We start from the raw sequence: 24,773 nt of genomic DNA on the forward strand, positions 1-24,773 counted from the left end.
ATAATCAATGGCTATATGTCATTAATTTAACAGATCAAAAAACTGGTATTAACTCCAGATTGTCCCTTTTAATGTGCAAGGCTTCATATGTTACATTCAGAGGTAGACTGGCTCTGGCAGCCAAAACAGCCAAAGACTCCAGCTAAGGTTCTAGAAACATAAAGCCCTCTACTCTCGTATTAGATACAAATTATTTTACAAACATAAAGTATACACTTACTGTACAGTACACTGTTTCAACCAACAGTATTTCTGAGTTACAACAAGTTTCTGGCATCCTTCTTCCATTACACACGTACTGGTTACTCACAGGTGTTCATATTTGTATCATTTACCTGTATTGATTTTATTCAGATGACTATTTTTCACTGTAAAAGAACTAAGCAAAGTAACTCTCTGTAGGCCAACACTTCATTAATGCCAGATATAACTGCTGATTTTGCCTGTCACTCTCATGTCCATCTCTTGTGTTGACTGCTCTGGCCCATACCTCTTGCATCAGACATTTACAACGCAATGTCCCAACTTTTCACCTGTAGGTCTTAGTGAAAAGGTTAAATGTCACAGGAGCTGGACATCCAAATGTGGGCTGGATGATCAAATCAAATGTATTTATAAAGCCCTTCTTACATCAGCTGATATCTCAAAGTGCTGTACAGAAACCCAGCCTAAAACCCCAAACAGCAAGCAATGCAGGTTTAGAAGCACGGTGGCTAGGAAAACTCCATAGAAAGGCCAAAACCTAGGAAGAAACCTAGAGAGGAACCAGGCTATGAGGGGTGGCCAGTCCTCTTCTGACTGTGCCGGGTGGAGATTATAACAGAACATGGCCACGGTGTTCAAATGTTCATAAATTACCAGCATGGTCAAATAATAATAATCACAGTAGTTGTCGAGGGTGCAACAGGTCAGCACCTCAGGAGTAAATGTCAGTTGGCTTTTCATAGCCGATCATTGAGAGTATCTCTACCGCTCCTGCTGTCTCTAGAGAGTTGAAAACAGCAGATCTGGGACAGCTATCACGTCCGGTGAACAGGTCAGGTTTCCATAGCCGCAGGCAGAACAGTTGAAACAGCAGCAGCAGCACGGCCAGGTGGACTGGGGACAGCAAGGAGTCATCACGCCAGGTAGTCCTGAGGCATGGTCCTAGGGGTCAGGTCCTCTGAGAGAGAGAAAGAAAGAAAGAATTAGAGAGAGCATACTTAAATTCACACTGGATACCGGATAAGGGGCGGCAGGGTAGCCTAGTGGTTAGAGCGTTGGACTAGTAACCGGACAAGGTACAAATCTGTCGTCCTGCCCCTGAACAGGCCATTAACCCCTGTTCCTAGGCCGTCATTGAAAATAAGAATTTGTTCTTAACTGACTTGCCTGGTTAAATAAAGGTAAAACAAAAATAAGGACAGGAGAAATACTCCACATATAACAAACTGACTCTAGCCCCCCGACACAAACTACTGCAGCATAAATACTGGAGGCTGAGACAGGAGGGGTCAGGAGACACTGTGGCCCCATCGATGATACCCCGGACAGGGCCAACAGGCAGGATATAACCCCACCCACTTTGCCAAAGCACAGCCCCCACACCACTAGAGGGATATCTTTAACCACCAACTTACCATCCTGAGACAAGGCCGAGTATAGCCCACAAAGATCGCCGCCACGGCACAACCCAAGGGGGGGCGCCAACCCAAACAGAACACCACATCAGTGACTCAACTCACTCAAGTGACGCACCCCTCCTAGGGACAGCATGGAAGAGCACCAGTAAGCCAGTGTCTCAACCCCTGTAATTGGGTTAGAGGCAGAGAATCCAGTGGAGAGAGAGGAACCGGCAGAGACAGCAAGGGATAAACGTAATGCGAGGAAAAAAGTTATTGAAACACTCTTTTTAATCAGGAAACAGTTCTTTCTTGTCATTACTTTTTTGTGTAGTTAGGTCTGTAAAATGAAGGGATGTCAGTTTCTATGATCAATGATTAGTTTATCATTTAACTCATCATGATAAAATGCTGCGTGCTTGCATTGCTCAGCTAAGAATTACATTTGAAGTGTGCTTTCAGTCAAGTGATTTTCTTTCTCACGTACTCAAATACACTTTTCAAGCTCTGCTTCATTTAATTGTGTAAATCATATTTTAAACATTTATCACATATCACCACTGAAAATATATCACTAGAGCTTAGATAGTGAAAATTGCTACTCTTTGCCTCAGACAATTCCTCGATCCAGAGGGCTGTACCTCTCTCAAATGGTCTAGGTGAGTGCAGTTGTTCAGACCATGGTTCTAGTGATGACAACCCCCATAAACCTAAAAGATCATCAAAGTTGGTGCTTCAAAAGTGTGAAGGGCATTATTTCTGTCTGCTATTTGTAGAGTCAATGTAGATCATTGAACGCCTGACATATTGTTGCCATGTGATTTTTGATGATAGACTGTCAACCCTGTACTTAAATGTAAAGATATGGTTAGCAGCACAGTCTTATGTTTATTGTCTACGATCTCAACCAGTGATTCCTGTAAGAGGCATGTTGTTTACTCTAAATCATTGTAGGTTATTGAAAAGGAAGAAGAGGAACCACACTTAATGTCCATTTTCTTTTGGAGACAGAAATGTATTTTTGTTACTCAACCACCCCAATGCACACACAGAAGGGTTGGAAGCACAGGGTCAGCCACTGCGCAGCACCCCTGGAGCAGATGGCAACTAGGATATTCAATTCTCACCAGATTTTTACTGTCGGGCCTGTGATTCTACCCGGCAACCCTCCACTTGCTATCTACAACCTAAAAGGGTTCTTCAACTGTCCCCATATAACTGTTTAAAGAACCCTTTTGGTTCCAGTAGAACCCATTTGGTTCCAGGTAGAACCCATTTTCATTCCATGTAGAACCCTTTACACAAAGGATTCTACATGGAACCCAAAAGAGTTCTACCTGTAACCAAAAAGGGGTCTCCTATGGGACGGAAAAATAACCCTTTTGGAACCCTTTTTCCCTAAGAGTGTACAGGAGTATGGCTACTGTAATGAAAGGTCTACCTGTAAGCTTAGGCAACAATGTGCTCAATTATATCCGCATCACTGTACAGCGAAACATATGTTTATTTGCAACATCTCTTGGAATACTTATAATGCAGAGATTTTCAGATTATCTTCAGAGAATTTAGAGAACCAGTTTCACTTTGGTGATAGAATGAGCTCTGTATAGTCACTCTTATTTGTGCACCAGGAATTTTTACCTCGACCACCTGTTCATGTTGTGTGTTGATAGGTTTAGGTGGTATACCTGGCTCAAGCCCCCTGACCCTCGACACACCTAAATCGCATTCCACTGCTTACACATTGTCAGATCTTACAACATCTGTATAGGTATGTTACCTATCAGTTAACCACATCCGTCTGTCAGTCGATGACACAGTCAATGAAGTGTCCTGGCACGCAGAAACCATTGGTTGATGCATGCAACGTCTGAGCAGTGGAATGCGACCCTAGTGTTGTGTACAAGCATTTTGCTACATCTGCTAAATATGTGTATGTGACCAATAAAATTTGATTTGATGTGTTGGTCATTCCTGAAATGAGGAAAATGGGAATCCCCTTCGAGGTACAGTATATCCCTGGCCTGTTTATAATCTAGGGAATCCTGCATTCTTTTAGTTTGGAAGACAAACACATTCTGTTAGTGAAGTAAAGCACAGGGGGAGGTGAGAATAAAATGCACAGTCCATTTAACATGTCAGTGTGTCTGTCTGGACCCAGAGCAATAATCTGTGGCTAGTTCCCATGAAAGACTGTTAACATACTGTAGCTGACCAGCCTGCAAATTTAGGTTCTGGGTTCCGAGATTGGTCTTTGAAAGCCAAGTCAACAAACAGATTACCGACCATTTCGAATCTCACCATACCTTCTCTGCTATGCAATCTGGTTTCAGAGCTGGTCATGGGTGCACCTCAGCCACGCTCAAGGTCCTAAACGATATCTTAACCGCCATCGATAAGAAACATTACTGTGCAGCCGTATTCATTGATCTGGCCTAGGCTTTCGACTCTGTCAATCACTACATCCTCATCGGCAGACTCGACAGCCTTGGTTTCTCAAATGATTGCCTCGTCTGGTTCACCAACTACTTCTCTGATAGAGTTCAGTGTGTCAAATCGGAGGGTCTGCTGTCCGGACCTCTGGCAGTCTCTATGGGGGTGCCACAGGGTTCAATTCTTGGACCGACTCTCTTCTCTGTATACATCAATGAGGTCGCTCTTGCTGCTGGTGAGTCTCTGATCCACCTCTACGCAGACGACACCATTCTGTATACTTCCGGCCCTTCTTTGGACACTGTGTTAACAACCCTCCAGGCAAGCTTCAATGCCATACAACTCTCCTTCCGTGGCCTCCAATTGCTCTTAAATACAAGTAAAACTAAATGCATGCTCTTCAACCGATCGCTACCTGCACCTACCCGCCTGTCCAACATCACTACTCTGGACGGCTCTGACTTAGAATACGTGGACAACTACAAATACTTAGGTGTCTGGTTAGACTGTAAACTCTCCTTCCAGACCCATATCAAACATCTCCAATCCAAAGTTAAATCTAGAATTGGCTTCCTATTTCGCAACAAAGCATCCTTCACTCATGCTGCCAAACATACCCTTGTAAAACTGACCATCCTACCAATCCTCGACTTTGGCGATGTCATTTACAAAATAGCCTCCAATACGCTACTCAACAAATTGGATGCAGTCTATCACAGTGCAATCCGTTTTGTCACCAAAGCCCCATATACTACCCACCATTGCGACCTGTACGCTCTCGTTGGCTGGCCCTCGCTTCATACTCGTCGCCAAACCCACTGGCTCCATGTCATCTACAAGACCCTGCTAGGTAAAGTCCCCCCTTATCTCAGCTCGCTGGTCACCATAGCATCTCCCACCTGTAGCACACGCTCCAGCAGGTATATCTCTCTAGTCACCCCCAAAACCAATTCTTTCTTTGGCCGCCTCTCCTTCCAGTTCTCTGCTGCCAATGACTGGAACGAACTACAAACATCTCTGAAACTGGAAACACTTATCTCCCTCACTAGCTTTAAGCACCAACTGTCAGAGCAGCTCACAGATTACTGCACCTGTACATAGCCCACCTATAATTTAGCCCAAACAACTACCTTTCCCAACTGTATTTAATTTATTTATTTATTTTGCTCCTTTGCACCCCATTATTTTTATTTCTACTTTGCACATTCTTCCATTGCAAAACTACCATTCCAGTGTTTTACTTGCTATATTGTATTTACTTTGCCACCATGGCCTTTTTTGCCTTTACCTCCCTTCTCACCTCATTTGCTCACATTGTATATAGACTTGTTTATACTGTATTATTGACTGTATGTTTGTTTTACTCCATGTGTAACTCTGTGTCGTTGTATCTGTCGAAATGCTTTGCTTTATCTTGGCCAGGTCGCAATTGTAAATGAGAACTTGTTCTCAACTTGCCTACCTGGTAAAATAAATAAATAAATAAAATGTATCTTTCGCTGTGTTTAAATGTGTTTCTTAGTATCCAAGCAGCAGGAAAAGCAGAACATAAGTTATTTTGCACCCACGCACTTCATTGTTATTGCAGGTGTAGCGAAATGCTTGTACACAACACGAGGGTCACGTTCCACTTGAATAGCTGACAGTTGGTGAAAGAAACTGAAACGGGTTGATACCATTGATGTTTTATTGTCATGAACCATAAACTCAAAGACAGGTGTCACTTCTGTTCCCCTTTCCATCCCCTTACTTTCCTGAGTGTAATCAGCAGAGGAATTTTTGGGTTCTAGGTAGAACCCTTTTTGGGTTCCAGGTAGAACCCTCTGTGGAAAGGGTTCTACATTGAACCCAAAATGTTTCTACCTGAAACCAAATGGGTTCTACATGGAACCCAAATGGGTTCTACCTGGAACCAAAAATGGTTCTCCTATGGGGTCAGTCAAAGAACCCTTTAAGGTTCTAGATAGCAACTTTTTTATATAGGAATCTCCACAAAATCATGAAATGCCTTTAACTTGAAATGCCTCGTACACTTTCAACACAACACTTTCTCTCACCCCTTTGTCAGCTCCTCAAAGGAAGTGTTTTAACCCTGGTATTCTACCAACCGACAACGTGTCTGTTGTCGGTTGGTAGTAAAGCCAGTATGCTCACTACAAAAGGTTGACAGAGGCTGTAAAACCCACTTATTTATTTATTTATTTATTTAACTAGGCAAGAACAAATTCTTATTTTCAATGACAGCCTAGGAACAGTGGGTTAACTGCCTGTTCAGACAGATTTGTACCTTGTCAGCTCGGGGATTTGAACTTGTAACCTTTTGGTTACTAGTCCAACACTCTAACCACTAGGCTACCCTGCCGCCCCAATAGAACAGCCCAGGTGAATGGTGAGATGAGTGAGATCCCCAGCATGCAGTCCTCTACATTACATAGACCTGGGTATCTAAAATACTTAGTAATTACATTGTACCAAGAGGGTAAGTACATCAAGTATACCTGTAACTCTATAATAAGCTACTTAGCAATACTTGACAGGGAGCACACCAACTATTTTTCTCAGGCAGGGAGCTTGTTCATGATTGTCAACTCTAATGACCATTCTCAGCTCACCTCTTCAAACTCCTGTATGTCATTGAACCTACCCATTGTAAAGCAACTATGATTCTGTTTTCTGAACTGGAATAGTATGCTGGTATGTCATGGAGGACTGTAAGGTCACTCTTGGCTTAGTGGAACCATAAAACCACCTGTCTCCCTCTGGATGTTTCTGTCCTCTCCTTCCTGTGCTCTGTGAGTCAGCACTTAGGCCCTCTATGACCTCCCAGCTAACATGGGCCCTCAGCATCACCACATCTCCTTTGTGTTCATGGAGGGAAACGACTCTCGTTAGAGTGCCAGTGCCTGTATTCACAAAGTGTCTCAGAGTAGGAGTGCTGACCTAATATCAGGTCTTCCCTGCCTGTGTCATCTTATTCATTATGATCTGAAAGCATATACTGACCCTAGAGCAGCACTCCTACTGTGAGATGCTTTGTGAATACAGGGCCAGGAGTCCAGGGACGTCCCTTATCAACCCTCCAACTTTTCTTGCTGTGATGTAAGATATGCTTGATCACATGTAATGGAGAGGCCATTGAGGTGAGGTATAACTGCCTTTTGACACAGAGATTGTCAAACTGTCTAAAACATGGCAGATGCATGGAGGCTCCATATTGTGCCTTTATGTGGCCACTCTGTGACACTCCTCTCTCACCTCATTTTATTATCTTCCTCCCTCTCTTTACCACGGTCTCTTCCCCCCTCTCCACGTCTCTCTCTCTCTTCCAGGAGATTACTGTGAAGTGAATCTCTGCCATAACGGAGGGACGTGTGTGACCGGGGTGGGGGAGGACCCATTCATCTGTATCTGTGCTGATGCTTTTACTGGAGACACCTGCCACCTCAATGAGACTGGTAAGGAGGAGTAGCGCTAGCCAAATATGGTCAAGGCAGGTCAATGAGACTGGTAAGGAGGAGTAGCGTTAGCCAAATATGGTCAAGGCAGGTCAATGAGACCGGTAAGGAGGAGTAGAGCTAGCCAAATATGGTCACGGCAGGTCAATGAGACTGGTAAGGAGGAGTAGAGCTAGCCAAATATGGTCAAGACAGGTCAATGAGACTGGTAAGGAGGAGTAGAGCTAGCCAAATATGGTCAAGGCAGGTGGACGTATTTAAAAAGCTTTGAGTTTCAAATGGGACAATTCAATATACTCAGTATACTGAGATTTTGGTCTTGTCACTTCATTTTTAGAAGCAAAGCTAATTTCTTGGACTGGCATCCAGGCGCTGGCTTCCATTTCTGTGCGTTAAACCTGACTGTTTTTCATTCAATGAAAGCATATTCTTGATTTTTTTCCTTGAGTGTGTCCGTCTTTATAATTGGTCAATCCTACCTTAGGTCCCTGCATTCCCAACCCCTGCAGGAATGATGGGTCGTGTGAGGTCATCACTCCGACCAGACGAGGAGACGTGTTCAGCGAGTACGTGTGTAAATGCCAGCCTGGCTTCGAGGGCGTGCACTGCCAGATCAGTAAGTTCCTTACTTGTGACTGTACCTGTCCTAATTCGCCCTGCCGATCCGGGCTTTCCTTCCTTTAAGTAATCCCAGATCTGAATTGGTTGGTTGGATTGGTGAAAGTAATAGGGAAGTAGCCGAACATGGCCAACATGTCTGTGCTACTCAGCGTTTCCCCTAGATTGTTGTCTTAAGGTACATTTTTAAATCAGAAACAATTAACGCCAAATTGTTTTAGGTGAGGAGAACCAGAGCTTGGCTTAGGATTGGGGTAGTGGACCCTACCCAACTTCCACCATTCCGGTCTAAACAACAAACTGACAGACTGAATGGTGTGTCATGGCAGGTCGTGTTGAGGCATTATTAACATTAATGGGTGTAAAAGTTGGAAACGCCTGAGACATTTTCCACTCTGTGCATGAGTGTAAGAAAGCATTGTGGTGAGCTCATGATTCATGAAAGACTTTCATTCAGCTCGTTGGAGAGCTGTTAGCTAATGAGGAAATGGCAACCCAGCCAAGCGTCTTAGAGTGAAAAAGCGTTTTTCAGCCATTTTGACTAAATGCAGCGTGACTGGGTGAATCGTGGATATGAATCTCCTGCTTGGAAGGCATAAGATGTTCAGTGTGATCTCAGCTTTTGAAGAAGTTTGTGATTTAGCTCTTTAACCTTCACTGGGGGTCCAATCTGGTCCTTACTTAAAAAAAAAAAATGTTTTAAATATGTGAGTAGTACAGAAAAGACATTAGCAGACACTCATCATTAGCAGACACTCATATCATTACCGGACACTCGTATCATTACCGGACACTCGTATCATTACCGGACACTCGTATCATTAGCAGACACTCGTATCATTAGCAGACACTCGCGTCATTAGCAGACACTCGCGTCATTACCGGACACTCGCATCATTACCGGACACTCGCATCATTACCGGACACTCGTATCATTTGCAGACACTCATATCCAAAGGAACTTTTAGTAAGTGCTTACATGGAGCAGAATGGATTAAAACAACTGTATTATCCACATGATATAGAAATGTCCCTTTGGCTTCATTCACACTATGACATAACAGTAACATGACATTAAAGGGGCAATCTGTATTAAATACATCCATCTTTAGACTTTTAAAATGAATTATACATACCCATTTCTCATGAGTTTAGATCAACTGTCGTACCCTATTAGAACCCCAAATATAAACTTGTTTTATTCCTTTGTTTGTAAACCAATGTAATTGCAGTCAAAAACTGTATAGCTTAATAACTTTGTTAAAACTATCATTTTGAGATCATATATGGACAGTCCTTGTATCCATAGCTTTGTCCATGAATTAGAAATATGTTGATTTCTCCAGCCCCTTCCCTCAGCTGTTAACCAAAACAGCAGCTGGGTGGCTTTGTTATTGTATCGAAAGATTGCCCCTTTAAAACAGTGATGTCATTATGATGACATTTAAAACATTTATTTGGATAACAAAAACCTAAGAATGAGTGTTCTAAACCCTTCTATGATGTGGAGAAGTAACTCTGCCTGCAGTGCATCCCAGGGACACACCCACAATGTGGTGAAGCGTGGGCTGCTGATGGATGGGCTTTAAATACTGTGTGTGTGTGTGTGTGTGTGAGAGAGACACACCTTTGGACACCTACTCCTTCCAGGGTTTTTCTTTATTTGTACTATTTTACTACATTGTAGAATAATACTGAAGACATCACAACTATGAAATAACACATATGGAATCATGTAGTAACCAAAAAAGTGTTAAACAAATCTAAATATATTTGAGATGCTTCAAAGTAGCCACTCTTTGCCTTGATGACAGCTTTCCACACTCTTTGGCATTTTCTCAACCAGCTTTGTGAGGTAATCACGTGGAATGCATTTCAATTAACAGGTGCGCCTTGTTAAAGTTCATTTGTGGAATGTCTTTCCTTCTTAATGTGTTTGAGCCAATCAGTTGTGTTGTGACAAGGTAGGGTTGGTATACAGAAGATATCCAATCAGTTGTGTTGTGACAAGGTAGGGTTGGTATACAGAAGATATCCAATCAGTTGTGTTGTGACAAGGTAGGGTTGGTATACAGAAGATAGCCCTATTTGGTAAAGGACCAAGTCCATATTATGGCAAGAACAACTCAAATAAGCAAAGAGAAATGACAGTCCATCATTACTTTAAGAAATGAAGGTCAGTCAATCCGGAAAATGTCAAGAACTTTGAAAGTTTCTTCAAGTGCTTTGATAAAAGTGTCTCTCATGAGGACCGTCACAGGAAAGGAAGACCTCTGCTACAGAGTTCAGTTCATTAGAGTTAACTGCACCTCAGATTGCAGTGCAAGTAAATGCTTCACAGCGTTCAAGTAACAGACATCTCAACAACTGTTCAATGGAGACTGTGTGAATCAGGTCTTCATGGTCGTATTGCTGCAAAGAAACCACTGCTAAAGGTCACCAATAAGAAGAAAAGACTTGCTTGGGCCAAGAAACACGAGCAATGGACATTAGACCAGTGGAAATCTGTCCTTTGGTCTGATGAGTCCAAATTTGAGATTTTTGGTTCCAACCACCGTGTCTTTGTGAGACGCAGAGTAGGTGAACTGATGATATCCGTGTGCGTGGTTCCCACCGTGAAGCATGGAGGTGTAACGGTGTGGTGGTGCTTTGCTGGTGACATTGTCTGTGATTTATTTAGAATTCAAGGCACACTTAATCAGCATGGCTTCCACAGTGATATCCCATCTGGGTTGCGCTTGGTGGGACTATCATTTGTTTTTCAACAGGACAATGTCCCAAAACACACCTCCAGGCTGTGTAATGGCTATTTGACCAAGAAGGAGAAGGATGGAGTGACCGGTTCTCCACAATCACCTGACCTCAACCCAATTGAGATGGTTTGGGATAAGTTGGACCGCAGAGTGAAGGAAAAGCAGCCAACAACTGCTCAGCGTACTGTGTGTTGAAACTCCTTCAAGACTGTTGAAAAATCATTCCAGGTGAAGCTGGTTGAGAGAATGCCAAGAGTATGCAAAGCTGTCATCAAGGCAAAGGCTACTTCGAAGAATCTAAAATATAGAATATATTTTTATTTGTTTAACATTTTTTGTTTATTTATGACATGATTCCATATGTGTTATTTCATAGTTTTGATGTCTTCAATATTATTCTACAATGTAGAAAATAGTAAAAATAAAGAAAAACCCTTGAATGAGTAGGTGTGTCCAAACTTTTGCATGGTACTGTATGTAATAATGATAAACTGGTCCTGACAAAAAAATGTAATAAAGTCAAATGGAACTTGCAAAAGCAAAAAATTGGACTCACGTTGAGCATAAATCATTGGATTAATGGGGTATACAATGTCAGCTCAACAATTTCCCAATTTTAAATTCAGCCATCTTGGATATTTATGTTCAATTGACTTTTTCTAAGTTGCATGTTTTGTGTATACAAGCTTCTACCAGGTTTTCTCTAATACCCCCCCTAGCCAGCCAGGAACTCTCCCTCTGAGGCACCTTTACAGCAATTAGCCATGGTCCACTCTAATCTCAGAAGGCTTTAGCAGAGCGAGGAGAGCTCTGCCAGTCCTGCTCTCTACACAGTAGGCCTAGCTATTGAGAGCCTCAGTGCTAGTTGGGTCAGTAGTTGCCATCTCATTAAAACAAACTGATATTCATGCATGGACTGGTACAAGACTTTTCACATTCCAGATTAGGATCTAGGAGGCTAATGCCACTATAACCCTTGTCCTTTCCATTCATTTCCTTGGTTTCTCCAAGTTTTCCATTGAAAGTCCAGAATCTGATTGAAAAACCAGGCGTGCTGATGCGACTACAAAACTGTAGATGATTCATAGCATATTTATAACCTCTAACTGCTAGTCTGACCACCAGTGTTATTGCTGTTAGGTTGTCACCACCCACATTTGTTCTTGTTCTACCAGACGTCATAGATTGTATAGGCCTGTAGGTAGGGTGGATCCCAGTACTGTCTTGTTAGTCCAACATGGCTGAAACACACACACACACACATAGTCTAAAGATACACCTACGGCATTTAATCTACCTAATCAAGGTCAGAGATGTTATTTACCGAGTAGATTCTCAGAATGACTGGAGGGTGCGGTGCGTGTGTGTGTTTTCTGTGTATGTGCATGCCCGTGGGTGTGTGCTTGTATTTCTCAGTGTGGGTGTGTGTGTTGTCACGCCGTTGAGCGGAATGGGTTTTAGAGTTGGGACCAATCCTCTTAGAGTTAACGGGAACAGTAGCTAAACAGAAGATGTAGTGTTAAAGTGCTGTCTGCCCCCTAGATTACAACCTGGAAGTGGCTCCCAGGGACACTTAGACTGCTATAAACACCGTTCTCAACCACTGTGTTTACTGTTTATGGCCTATTTTTAAATTCCCGGGATGAGTAATTACAATATCAAGATGCTCTAGCTCTGTGGTTACCAAATATTTCTGTCCGATGACCCACCAAACCATTTTGGAATTTTCCTGTGACCCACGGGCACTGAATGAACGAACAAAGCAGATTTTTCGAAGGTCCACACCCTAGAACGAATCCGTAATGACTCGCTAACGGGTACCGACCCACCATTTGGGATATACTGTTTTATCTGATAACAATAATCACTTGTAAAATTCCCCTGACGCCAATGACTTTGTTGAATAATTTGGTTGTTGTTCAATAAGAAGCAAACAGGGGACCTACCAGTGTTTTCTGTTGCACACCATTTTGCTATGGTTTGCTATGGTGTGGACTAATGAATACAGCCCAGTTTTAGTCCATGCTATTTATAATACAACTGAGCCCCCTGGTGGGGACTAGAAAGAGCTGCAGCAGTGGACAGACTACCATAGACTACTCACAGGTCACCTCACCCTGCAGGCACAATATAGAACACACCCAAAACCACAACCCTGCCCTTCACCTGTGGTCATTTATGATGCCTGGCCCCAATGTTGCCCCCAGCTGTGCCCCTGTCATCACCCCTGTGTCTTAGAGAACACACCTGCAGAGAGGCATTATGGAGGCCCACTGGTGGTATTGTGGTGCTTCAAGGTTCACCCACCTGGCTGATTAGCCTGCATGCCAGGTAGTCTTACCACTGGGCTATATCTGACTTACCTTTGGGGTACAAGTGTACTGCATTTAGCCATCAGGGACTGTGTTCTCTCCTGCTCAGGTCCAGGGAGGGTTTTAGATGTCAGACCCAGTGGGCAGAACAGGTTCATTCTGATGTATTTTCAATCATTATGGTCCGGTCGTATAGAGCAAATCTAGTTTTATGACCAGATAAGGGCAACAATGTTTAGTCTTTCTTGATGTCTTCCTGAAAAAAATCCATCCAGAATGGTATTATGTGTCATTATGAAGTCCCATGTCAGATTCCTATGTTAGGACAAGGTTTATTATGTGACATTATGAAGTCCCATGTCAGATTCCTATGTTAGGACAAGGTTTATTATGTGACATTATGAAGTCCCATGTCAGATTCCTATGTTAGGACAAGGTTTATTATGTGACATTATGAATTCCCATGTCAGATTCCTATGTTAGGACAGGGTTTATTATGATGACATACCCAACTTCTATGTAACTGTGTCTATCTCTTGTGCTTGTCCTGTCTAGATGTGAATGACTGTGAGAAGCAGCCATGTAAGAACGGTGGGATGTGTCGAGATCTGGATGGTGACTACACCTGCCTGTGCCCTTCACCCTACGTTGGAAAGCAATGCCAGCTCCGTAAGTATAGGGCAGGGGAACCGCTGCATAGGAGAGACTGAAACATGTCTACTACTCTGTGTGTTACACATTATGAACTGTCTCTCTGTGTACTTTAAGTCACAACCAGTATGTCCATATTAGAGACCTGTTTCTGTCTCCTATATAAGACTATAACATATGTATGTCTCTGTATGTGTTTGTTCCAGGTTGTATATCTCTGATGGGGATGGAGGGAGGAGAAATCGTAGAGTCTCAGATCTCTGCCTCCTCTGTACACTATGGCATTATGGGTCTTCAGCGCTGGGGTCCAGAACTGGCCCGGCTCAACAACCAGGGCATGGTCAACGCCTGGACTGCCGCCAACCATGACAAGAACCCCTGGATGGAGGTTAGAGAACCAAAGTCAGTTTAGTAAATAATCACTTGTTGTGGTAATCGTGTTCTCAAATGGTAGGTCATAACCCACTGGTGGACCGTGGCCAGCTCCTCATGGGTCCAGACTAAACTTTGGCTTGAAACATGCTTTTCTACTTGATGAAGTCACTCGATCTGGCCTCTCTATGGACATTCTCATGGAAAAGAAATGAAACACTTTTTCGATTTGTCTGAATGATGCTACACAGCTCTAGTAAAGTCTAAGCATGTAGTACACATATAAACAGCCATACACTGTACTCTCAGAAAAAAAGGTGCCATCTAGAACATAAAAGTGTTCTTTGGCTGTCCCCATAGGAGAACCCTTTGAAGAACCATTTTTGGTTCCAGCAATAACCCTTCTGGGTTCTATGTAGAATCCTTTCTAGCTGGAACAGAAACATTGTTCCTATGGGGACAACTGTAGAAACCTTTTGGAACCCTTTTTTCTAACAGTGTATCATCTAAATCCCAGTGGGGAGGATGATTAGTGGTTTGACCCCTGTCTGACCTCTCTCTGACCTCTGATTCTAGATCAACATGCAAAAGAAGATGCGCCTAACTGGCATCATCACCCAGGGTGCCAGTCGAATGGGCATAGCTGAGTACATTAAGGTCTTTAAAGTGTCTTCCAGCTTTGATGGTAAGACCTACACCCCCTACAGACCAGCGGGACAGAGGAAGGACAAGGTGACTTTACAATATGAGTTTACCATAGTAATATTCATTTATAGTTAGTGACTCAGTGTAAGTTCATTTAAACAGTTGTCCCATTTCCTACAGTCTACAATAACTTTTATAACGGGTCAGATATGTTTCATCCTCTTAATGGTTAAGGTCAGAATTGTGGGAGGTTAAAGCTGTTCCTAGATCTGTTCCTACTGGCATGTTTTACTTGGATCTGTACAGTTGCTCCCACATGAATGCCTGTAACAACTTGGTGACATCACTTCTGTGCCCTGTGCCACAGGTGTTTGTGGGTAACATTGATAATGACAGCACCAAGACCAACCTGTTTGACCCTCCCATCGTGGCCCAGTTCATCCGCGTCATTCCTGTGGTGTGTCGCAAGGCCTGCACCCTGCGTATGGAGCTGGTGGGCTGTGAGCTCAATGGTAAACAGACACCTCTACACGGGGAAATAGAGTGGAAAGACGACTAGACTGCATCTCAATAGTTTTAATTGGCTTCCTTTCCTCCTCGTCTCCGTCTGCATCGATCTGGAAACTCAGGACAGGTGATAGAAATATGGTCTGGCCATTTGGTGTCTTGTTTTTTACATCAGATGGTAATAGGGAGATAAAGAGAGGAAGCTACTCCAGACTATTGACATCCAGCTGTAAATAAAACCCCATTCAAAACCCCAGGGACATTCAGAGTCCTCTGCCTGAACCACAAATAGACCTTGAGAAAAGTTACAAGCCCACCAAGTAAAAGGCATTAAGTTGGGTACATGCGGTCTCCTTGTGTTGACACTGTGGCTCTTCTGTCCAGCTTGCTGACAGTAAGAGGGGTTGTTTTGTCCTAACATGTGTCTAGATTTAGTTATGTTTAGACCACATACTGTAGGGAATGGTTTGGCATTCAGGGGGAGACCCATGCAGTGCAACAATGTGGACGGAGTTCCTGACAAAAGCACCACCCATACACTCACACACACTCTCACACCATGTCCATATGTGTTTCCAGCCCCACCCTATTACTCAGTGTGTATAGAGCTACAGTTCAAATTGACTTGCTGCTAGTAAGGCTATTGGGCTTCACTCACTTTTCCTATTCCCCAATATTTTCCTATTCCCCAATATTTTCCTATTCCCCATTATTTTTCTATTCCCTGCCTCCTTTCCTATTCATTTCAATGCCTCCTTTATACAAATGTTATTTGTTTATTATAAATATCTGTCTGGTACTTTTCATTCCCTGCTTTCATTACTTGGTCTTATTATTGACTTTCTGTAGTGTGCCTTTACACAGGAAATAATATGGCATACCTGTCTGTCCTACACTGTTTATGTCATACCTGTCTGTCCTACACTGTTTATGTCATGCCTGTCTGTCCTACACTGTTTATGTCATGCTATCTGTCCTACACTGTTTATGTCATACCTGTCTGTCCTACACTGTTTATGTCATGCTATCTGTCCTACACTGTTTATGTCATGCTATCTGTCCTACACTGTTTGTCATACCTGTCTGTCCTACACTGTTTATGTCATACCTGTCTGTCCTACACTGTTTATGTCATGCCTGTCTGTCCTACACTGTTTATGTCATGCTATCTGTCCTACACTGTTTATGTCATACCTGTCTGTCCTACACTGTTTATGTCATGCTATCTGTCCTACACTGTTTATGTCATGCTATCTGTCCTACACTGTTTATGTCATGCTATCTGTCCTACACTGTTTATGTCATGCTATCTGTCCTACACTGTTTGTCATACCTGTCTGTCCTACACTGTTTATGTCATGCTATCTGTCCTACACTGTTTATGTCATGCTATCTGTCCTACACTGTTTATGTCATGCTATCTGTCCTACACTGTTTATGTCATGCTATCTGTCCTACACTGTTTATGTCATTCTATCTGTCCTACACTGTTTATGTCATACCTGTCTGTCCTACACTGTTTATGTCATACCTGTCTGTCCTACACTGTTTATGTCATGCTATCTGTCCTACACGGTTTATGTCATGCTATCTGTCCTACACTGTTTATATCATGTTGTCTGTCCTACACTGTTTATGTCATGCTATCTGTCCTACACTGTTTGTCATGCTATCTATAGTATACTTCACTGTTTGTCATGCTATCTGTTCTTCAATGTTTATGTCATGCTATCTGTTCTTCAATGTTTATGTCATGCTATCTGTCCTACACTGTTTATGTCATGCTATCTGTCCTACACTGTTTATGTCATGCTATCTGTCCTACACTGTTTATGTCATGCTATCTGTCCTACACTGTTTATGTCATGCTATCTGTCCTACACTGTTTATGTCATGCTATCTGTCCTACACTGTTTATGTCATGCTATCTGTCCTACACTGTTTATGTCATACCTGTCTGTCCTACACTGTTTATGTCATACCTGTCTGTCCTACACTGTTTATGTCATACCTGTCTGTCCTACACTGTTTATGTCATGCTATCTGTCCTACACTGTTTATGTCATACCTGTCTGTCCTACACTGTTTATGTCATGCTATCTGTCCTACACTGTTTATATCATGTTGTCTGTCCTACACTGTTTATGTCATACCTGTCTGTCCTACACTGTTTATGTCACGCTATCTGTCCTACACTGTTTATGTCACGCTATCTGTTCTTCAATGTTTATGTCATGCTGTCTGTCCTACACTGTTTATGTCATACCTGTCTGTCCTACACTGTTTATGTCATGCTATCTGTCCTACACTGTTTATGTCATTCTATCTGTCCTACACTGTTTATGTCATGCTATCTGTCCTACACTGTTTATGTCATACCTGTCTGTCCTACACTGTTTATGTCATACCTGTCTGTCCTACACTGTTTATGTCATGCTATCTGTCCTACACGGTTTATGTCATGCTATCTGTCCTACACTGTTTATATCATGTTGTCTGTCCTACACTGTTTATGTCATGCTATCTGTCCTACACTGTTTGTCATGCTATCTATAGTATACTTCACTGTTTGTCATGCTATCTGTTCTTCAATGTTTATGTCATGCTATCTGTCCTACACTGTTTATGTCATGCTATCTGTCCTACACTGTTTATGTCATGCTATCTGTCCTACACTGTTTATGTCATGCTATCTGTCCTACACTGTTTATGTCATGCTATCTGTCCTACACTGTTTATGTCATGCTATCTGTCCTACACTGTTTATGTCATGCTATCTGTCCTACACTGTTTATGTCATACCTGTCTGTCCTACACTGTTTATGTCATACCTGTCTGTCCTACACTGTTTATGTCATACCTGTCTGTCCTACACTGTTTATGTCATGCTATCTGTCCTACACTGTTTATGTCATACCTGTCTGTCCTACACTGTTTATGTCATGCTATCTGTCCTACACTGTTTATATCATGTTGTCTGTCCTACACTGTTTATGTCATACCTGTCTGTCCTACACTGTTTATGTCACGCTATCTGTCCTACACTGTTTATGTCACGCTATCTGTTCTTCAATGTTTATGTCATGCTGTCTGTCCTACACTGTTTATGTCATGATATCTGTCCTACACTGTTTATGTCAAGATATCTGTCCTACACTGTTTATGTCATGCTATCTGTCCTACACTTCACTGTTTATGTCACGCTATCTGTTCTTCAATGTTTATGTCATGGAGTCTGTCCTACACTGTTTATGTCATGATATCTGTCCTACACTGTTTATGTCATGCTATCTGTCCTACACTGTTTATGTCATGCTATCTGTCCTACACTGTTTATGTCATGCTATCTGTCCTACACTGTTTATGTCATGCTATCTGTCCTACACTGTTTATGTCATACCTGTCTGTCCTACACTGTTTATGTCATGCTATCTGTCCTACACTGTTTATGTCATACCTGTCTGTCCTACACTGTTTATGTCATGCTATCTGTCCTACACTGTTTATGTCATACCTGTCTGTCCTACACTGTTTATGTCATGCTATCTGTCCTACACTGTTTGTCATGCTATCTGTCCTACACTGTTTATGTCATGCTATCTGTTCTTCAATGTTTATGTCATGCTATCTGTTCTTCAATGTTTATGTCATGCTATCTGTCCTACACTGTTTATGTCACGCTATCTGTCCTACACTGTTTATGTCACGCTATCTGTTCTACACTTCACTGTTTATGTCACGCTATCTGTCCTACACTTCACTGTTTATGTCACGCTATCTGTCCTACACTTCACTGTTTATGTCACGCTATCTGTTCTTCAATGTTTATGTCATGGAGTCTGTCCTACACTGTTTATGTCATGATATCTGTCCTACACTGTTTATGTCAAGATCTGTCCTACACTGTTTATGTCATGCTATCTGTCCTACACTGTTTGTCATGCTATCTACAGTATACTTCACTGTTTATGTCATGCTATCTGTTCTTCAATGTTTATGTCACGCTGTCTGTCCTACACTGTTTATGTCACGCTATCTGTCCTACACTGTTTATGTCACGCTATCTGTTCTTCAATGTTTATGTCATGCTATCTGTCCTACACTGTTTATGTCACGCTATCTGTCCTACACTGTTTATGTCACGCTATCTGTCCTACACTGTTTGTCACGCTATCTACAGTATACTTCACTGTTTATGTCATGCTATCTGTTCTTCAATGTTTATGTCATGCTGTCTGTCCTACACTGTTTATGTCAAGATATCTGTCCTACACTGTTTATGTCATGCTATCTGTCCTACACTTCACTGTTTATGTCACGCTATCTGTCCTACACTTCACTGTTTATGTCACGCTATCTGTTCTTCAATGTTTATGTCATGGAGTCTGTCCTACACTGTTTATGTCATGATATCTGTCCTACACTGTTTATGTCATGATATCTGTCCTACACTGTTTATGTCATGCTATCTGTCCTACACTGTTTATGTCATGCTATCTGTACTACACTGTTTATGTCACGCTATCTGTACTACACTGTTTGTCACGCTATCTACAGTATACTTCACTGTTTATGTCATGCTATCTGTCCTACACTGTTTGTCATGCTATCTGTCCTACACTGTTTATGTCACGCTATCTGTACTACACTGTTTATGTCACGCTATCTGTCCTACACTGTTTATGTCATGCTATCTGTCCTACACTGTTTATGTCATGCTATCTACAGTATACTTCACTGTTTATGTCATGATATCTGTCCTACACTGTTTATGTCAAGATCTGTCCTACACTGTTTATGTCATGATATCTGTCCTACACTGTTTATGTCATGCTATCTGTACTACACTGTTTATGTCACGCTATCTGTACTACACTGTTTGTCACGCTATCTACAGTATACTTCACTGTTTATGTCATGCTATCTGTCCTACACTGTTTATGTCATGCTGTCTGTCCTACACTGTTTATGTCACGCTATCTGTACTACACTGTTTATGTCACGCTATCTGTACTACACTGTTTATGTCACGCTATCTGTCCTACACTGTTTATGTCATGCTATCTACAGTATACTTCACTGTTTATGTCATGATATCTGTCCTACACTGTTTATGTCAAGATCTGTCCTACACTGTTTATGTCATGATATCTGTCCTACACTGTTTATGTCATGCTATCTGTTCTTCAATGTTTATGTCATGCTATCTGTTCTTCAATGTTTATGTCATGCTATCTGTTCTTCAATGTTTATGTCACGCTATCTGTACTACACTGTTTATGTCACGCTATCTGTACTACACTGTTTATGTCACGCTATCTGTACTACACTGTTTATGTCACGCTATCTGTACTACACTGTTTATGTCACGCTATCTGTACTACACTGTTTATGTCACGCTATCTGTCCTACACTGTTTATGTCACGCTATCTGTCCTACACTGTTTATGTCACGCTATCTGTCCTACACTGTTTATGTCACGCTATCTGTCCTACACTGTTTATGTCATGCTATCTGTCCTACACTGTTTATGTCACGCTATCTGTCCTACACTGTTTGTCACGCTATCTGTCCTACACTGTTTATGTCACGCAATCTGTCCTACACTGTTTATGTCATGTTGTCAAATCAATCAATCATGTGGCTAATCTACATGCCTTGAGCTGCAGTGTTGGTTGGTGGAGGGATAAATTAGGAGGACGGGCTCCTTGTAATGTACTCCACTGAGTGGGTGGTTTTCACTTTGGTGTGATCATTGGTTTCTCTCTATTGGTTCTCGGTCTTTCACCTCCACTCCTTTCCTGTCTATCATTGTCTCTCTGCTGTTTCGTTTACAGTATATTCCAACACGACAGGTTGCTCTGAGCCAATGGGCATGAAGTCCCGCCTTGTCTCTGATGGACAGCTCTCGGCGTCCAGTGCCTTCCGCACCTGGGGCATTGATGCCTTCACCTGGCACCCACAGTTCGCCCGGCTAGACAAACAGGGCAAGACCAACGCCTGGTCCCCCGCCACTAACAACCGCTCAGAGTGGCTACAGGTGAGACGGACTCTCCTCTTTTAAAGGGGCAATATGGATTCCAAAAACAAACCACTTGTTTTGGTAAACAGCTGAGGGATGGGGCCTGGAGAAATTTAACCACACTCAAATTCATAGACAGAGCTATGGATGCAAAGACTGAACATCCATGAGCTCAAAAGCATATTTTTAACCATGTTTTGAAGTTAGTGTTTGTTTAAAATGATATTGTTTACAAACAATGGAGTCGAACAGTATTTTGGATTCTGATGGAGTAAAGCATCTAAACATCTATTCTTTAAGAACCAATAGCTAGCTATATACACTACCATTCAAAGGTCTGGGGTCACTTCGAAATGGCCTTGTTTTTGAAGCTTCATTAAATAGTACTCATTAAATAGTACTCATTAAATAGTACTCATTAAATAGTACCCGCAATCTCTTCAGATTACCTCAACAAATTGACAACTACAATGCCAAAGGTCTGCAAAATGGAGGATTCTTTGACAAAAGCAAAGTTTGAAGACCACAATTATTATTTCAATGAAAAATCATTATTTATAACCTTGTCAACGTCTTGACTATATTTCCTATTCATTTTGCAATTCATTTCATGTATGTTTTCATGGAAAACAAGGACATTTCTAAGTGACCCCAAACTTTTGAACAGTAGTGTAAGTACATGTATGTACCAATCCCACATTGCCATTTTAAACTGTCTACTTTAACAAAGGATTTCGGGTAGCACTTTATTTTACAGCTTAGAAATGACATGGTAATTACTTGGAAGTTGGTCAAATGGTATTCATACAGTAATAACCTATGAGTTACTTGTTTGTGTCTTTAGGATGGGAACTTTTAGCTACCAGGTAGTTCCCAGTTGTGTTGAATTAGTTGTAGGACGTACCAGAGTGTATAGATTGTTACCGCATCATTTCTTAGTGAATACCATATAAATATCAATGGAAACATTCCTTAGAGGAAGGATCACTTTCTCTTCCTAATATGATTTGTAACACAAAAAGTCATGGATCATTTTTATCATCCTTGTGGGATTCTGACATCTGTTCTTGCTTCATACTATTTTATATGATGAAACAGCTATTCAATATTGGGCACAAATTGTGTGGGAAAACAGACATCAGGGATAGGAGTCTGACATATGTTGACGTAGTATCTTTGTTTATAAACTTCACCCCGCTCACACACTTCTTATTCAGAAAAGTGAATACATTCCTGTGAGGGGAGTCTACCTTGTAGTAGTTGTAGGTTTTTATGACACTGATGAAGGTCAGATGGACGAAATGTTTGAAATGGAATAAACCTTTTCCTTTTTTCACCTGAAATGAATGTGTGTGAACCATCCTTCTCTTTTCTACTGTGGTTTTTCTACTGTAGCCAAGACACGTTTTGTGATTTTATTTGACCTTGGGAAAAGAGCTACTTCTTAAATACCAAAATACAGGGTTCATTGAATTGAAGGTATTATCATTAATCTGGTCTATATGTTACTGTCTTGTCCTCCATGATCCTGTCCCAGGTTGACCTGGAAAAGACCAAGCATCTGACAGGCATCATCACCAGGGGGCCAAGGACTTTGGGGTGGTGCAGTTTGTGTCCGCCTTCAAAGTGGCCTATAGCGACGACGGACAGGCCTGGAACCTGGTGAAGGATGAGAACACCAACACAGAGAAGGTCTGTGAACCACTGCTCACAACGTATTCTAATTATGACAGTCTCACATATTGGGGTTCCCCAACAAAATAAGTATTTTTCAGCCTCATAGTTCTGATACGCTTAATTGGTTTCCTTTCCTTGTCTCCTCTCCTTCATCGCCACTGATCTTATCTGTTAGATGATATAAGTCTACCCAGGCATTTCAATGTTCATAAAGGAAAGGAGAGGACGCCATTTAAAAGTAAAGAGACACAGACATACTATAATCATTTTTACCCTGACTATTTGATTTCGATAGTAGGGATAAGGGGTTTTGCAAACCTCTGCACAGTTTGTTGACATGAGTTGGGACCTGACTGTGTTTCCCGTGCCAATTTAAGGACCCCCTCTCCGGACCCCCACCCTGTGTGTGGAGTGTATCCCCTGGTCCTCTGTGTGAATGATCTCTTTACTTCCTGTTTTGTCCCTGGCTGGGACAGTGCTAGTGACACTCACCCCTGTAGCCCCCCTCTCTGTGTGGAATAGGAGAGGCCAATCTTCACCCCCATGGGAGTGCTGCAAGCTAGGGGCTGTTTAAATTTGCATTGGGGGCCTACGCTGAATAATTCAATGACCTTCAGGGACGAATAAACAACCAATCTTTTCATTGAGTGTAGACCCTTGACATTATGTGACGTAGCCAGGGGCTTCCTCAGAGGGACTGGGAGGGGAGTTGTGTCATCATGAATGAGGTCATAGTTCAGACCAATTTACAATCCTTGATGGGAGGCCTCAGACATTGACCTTTGACCTTTACATATTGGTTCATATTAGATCTCTCCTCCCATTTCAGTAGAAACCATTAAAACTGACCATTTCAATGAATAGGGTGAATATTGAAGTTTATCTGAACAATAACTGTTACACACATGAAAGTAATGTCTTAACACAGCTGGGTAGGGAGATTGAACAACTGAAGTGAACTTGAGAAGGACTCCCGCACACTGTGTATAATGCAAAAAATACATTTCATGAGTCCCTTCAACATGCATATTTAAATTATAGACATAATTTGTTCAGATGTAGAATTATTCACACCATACAACAGATATGGTAGTTAACCGTTGACCATTGATGTGTGTGTGTTCCCTGACAGATATGGTAGTTAACCATTGACCATTGATGTGTGTGTGTTCCCTGACAGATATGGGAGTTGACCATTGATGTGTGTGTGTGTGTGTGTTCCCTGACAGATATGGTAGTTAACCATTGACCATTGATGTGTGTGTGTGCGTTTCCTGACAGATTTGGTAGTTAACAATTGACCATTTGATGTGTGTGTGTTCCCTGACAGATTTTCCAAGGCAACATAGACAACAACATGCATAAGAAGAACCTGTTTGAGCCTCCGTTCTACGCCCGCTACCTGCGCGTTGTGCCCTGGGAGTGGCAAGAGCGCATCACCCTGCGCATGGAGCTGCTGGGCTGTGACTACTAGAACTACATTACCCATAATCCACCAGTGCGCCCCCAGTCTCCATAACGTACCTGTCCACACTGAATCAGTCACACCTTCCTCTACACCAGGACATAGATGTAATGTATAGAATGTACATTGGGAAAATGTGTCAGGTTCTAATGTTCCAGACTTTGCATCATCGAATATTTTCCAGATTAAGTCTGCTCTACAGCTTGTATTTCTACATATATTTTTCAGATTTTTATTCTCAGCTAAAACTGATCAATTCAA

General features: G+C 42.0%; 1 pseudogene; it reads left to right on the forward strand.

Annotated features, from left to right (window-relative positions):
* The first annotated feature begins 7,756 nt into the window (after positions 1–7,756).
* On the forward strand, positions 7,757–24,546 carry LOC116370799 (EGF-like repeat and discoidin I-like domain-containing protein 3; annotated as a pseudogene).
* The last annotated feature ends 227 nt before the right edge of the window (positions 24,547–24,773 follow it).

This window comes from Oncorhynchus kisutch, unplaced genomic scaffold (assembly GCF_002021735.2).
Source record: "Oncorhynchus kisutch isolate 150728-3 unplaced genomic scaffold, Okis_V2 scaffold2742, whole genome shotgun sequence".
Classification (NCBI taxonomy): domain Eukaryota; kingdom Metazoa; phylum Chordata; class Actinopteri; order Salmoniformes; family Salmonidae; genus Oncorhynchus; species Oncorhynchus kisutch.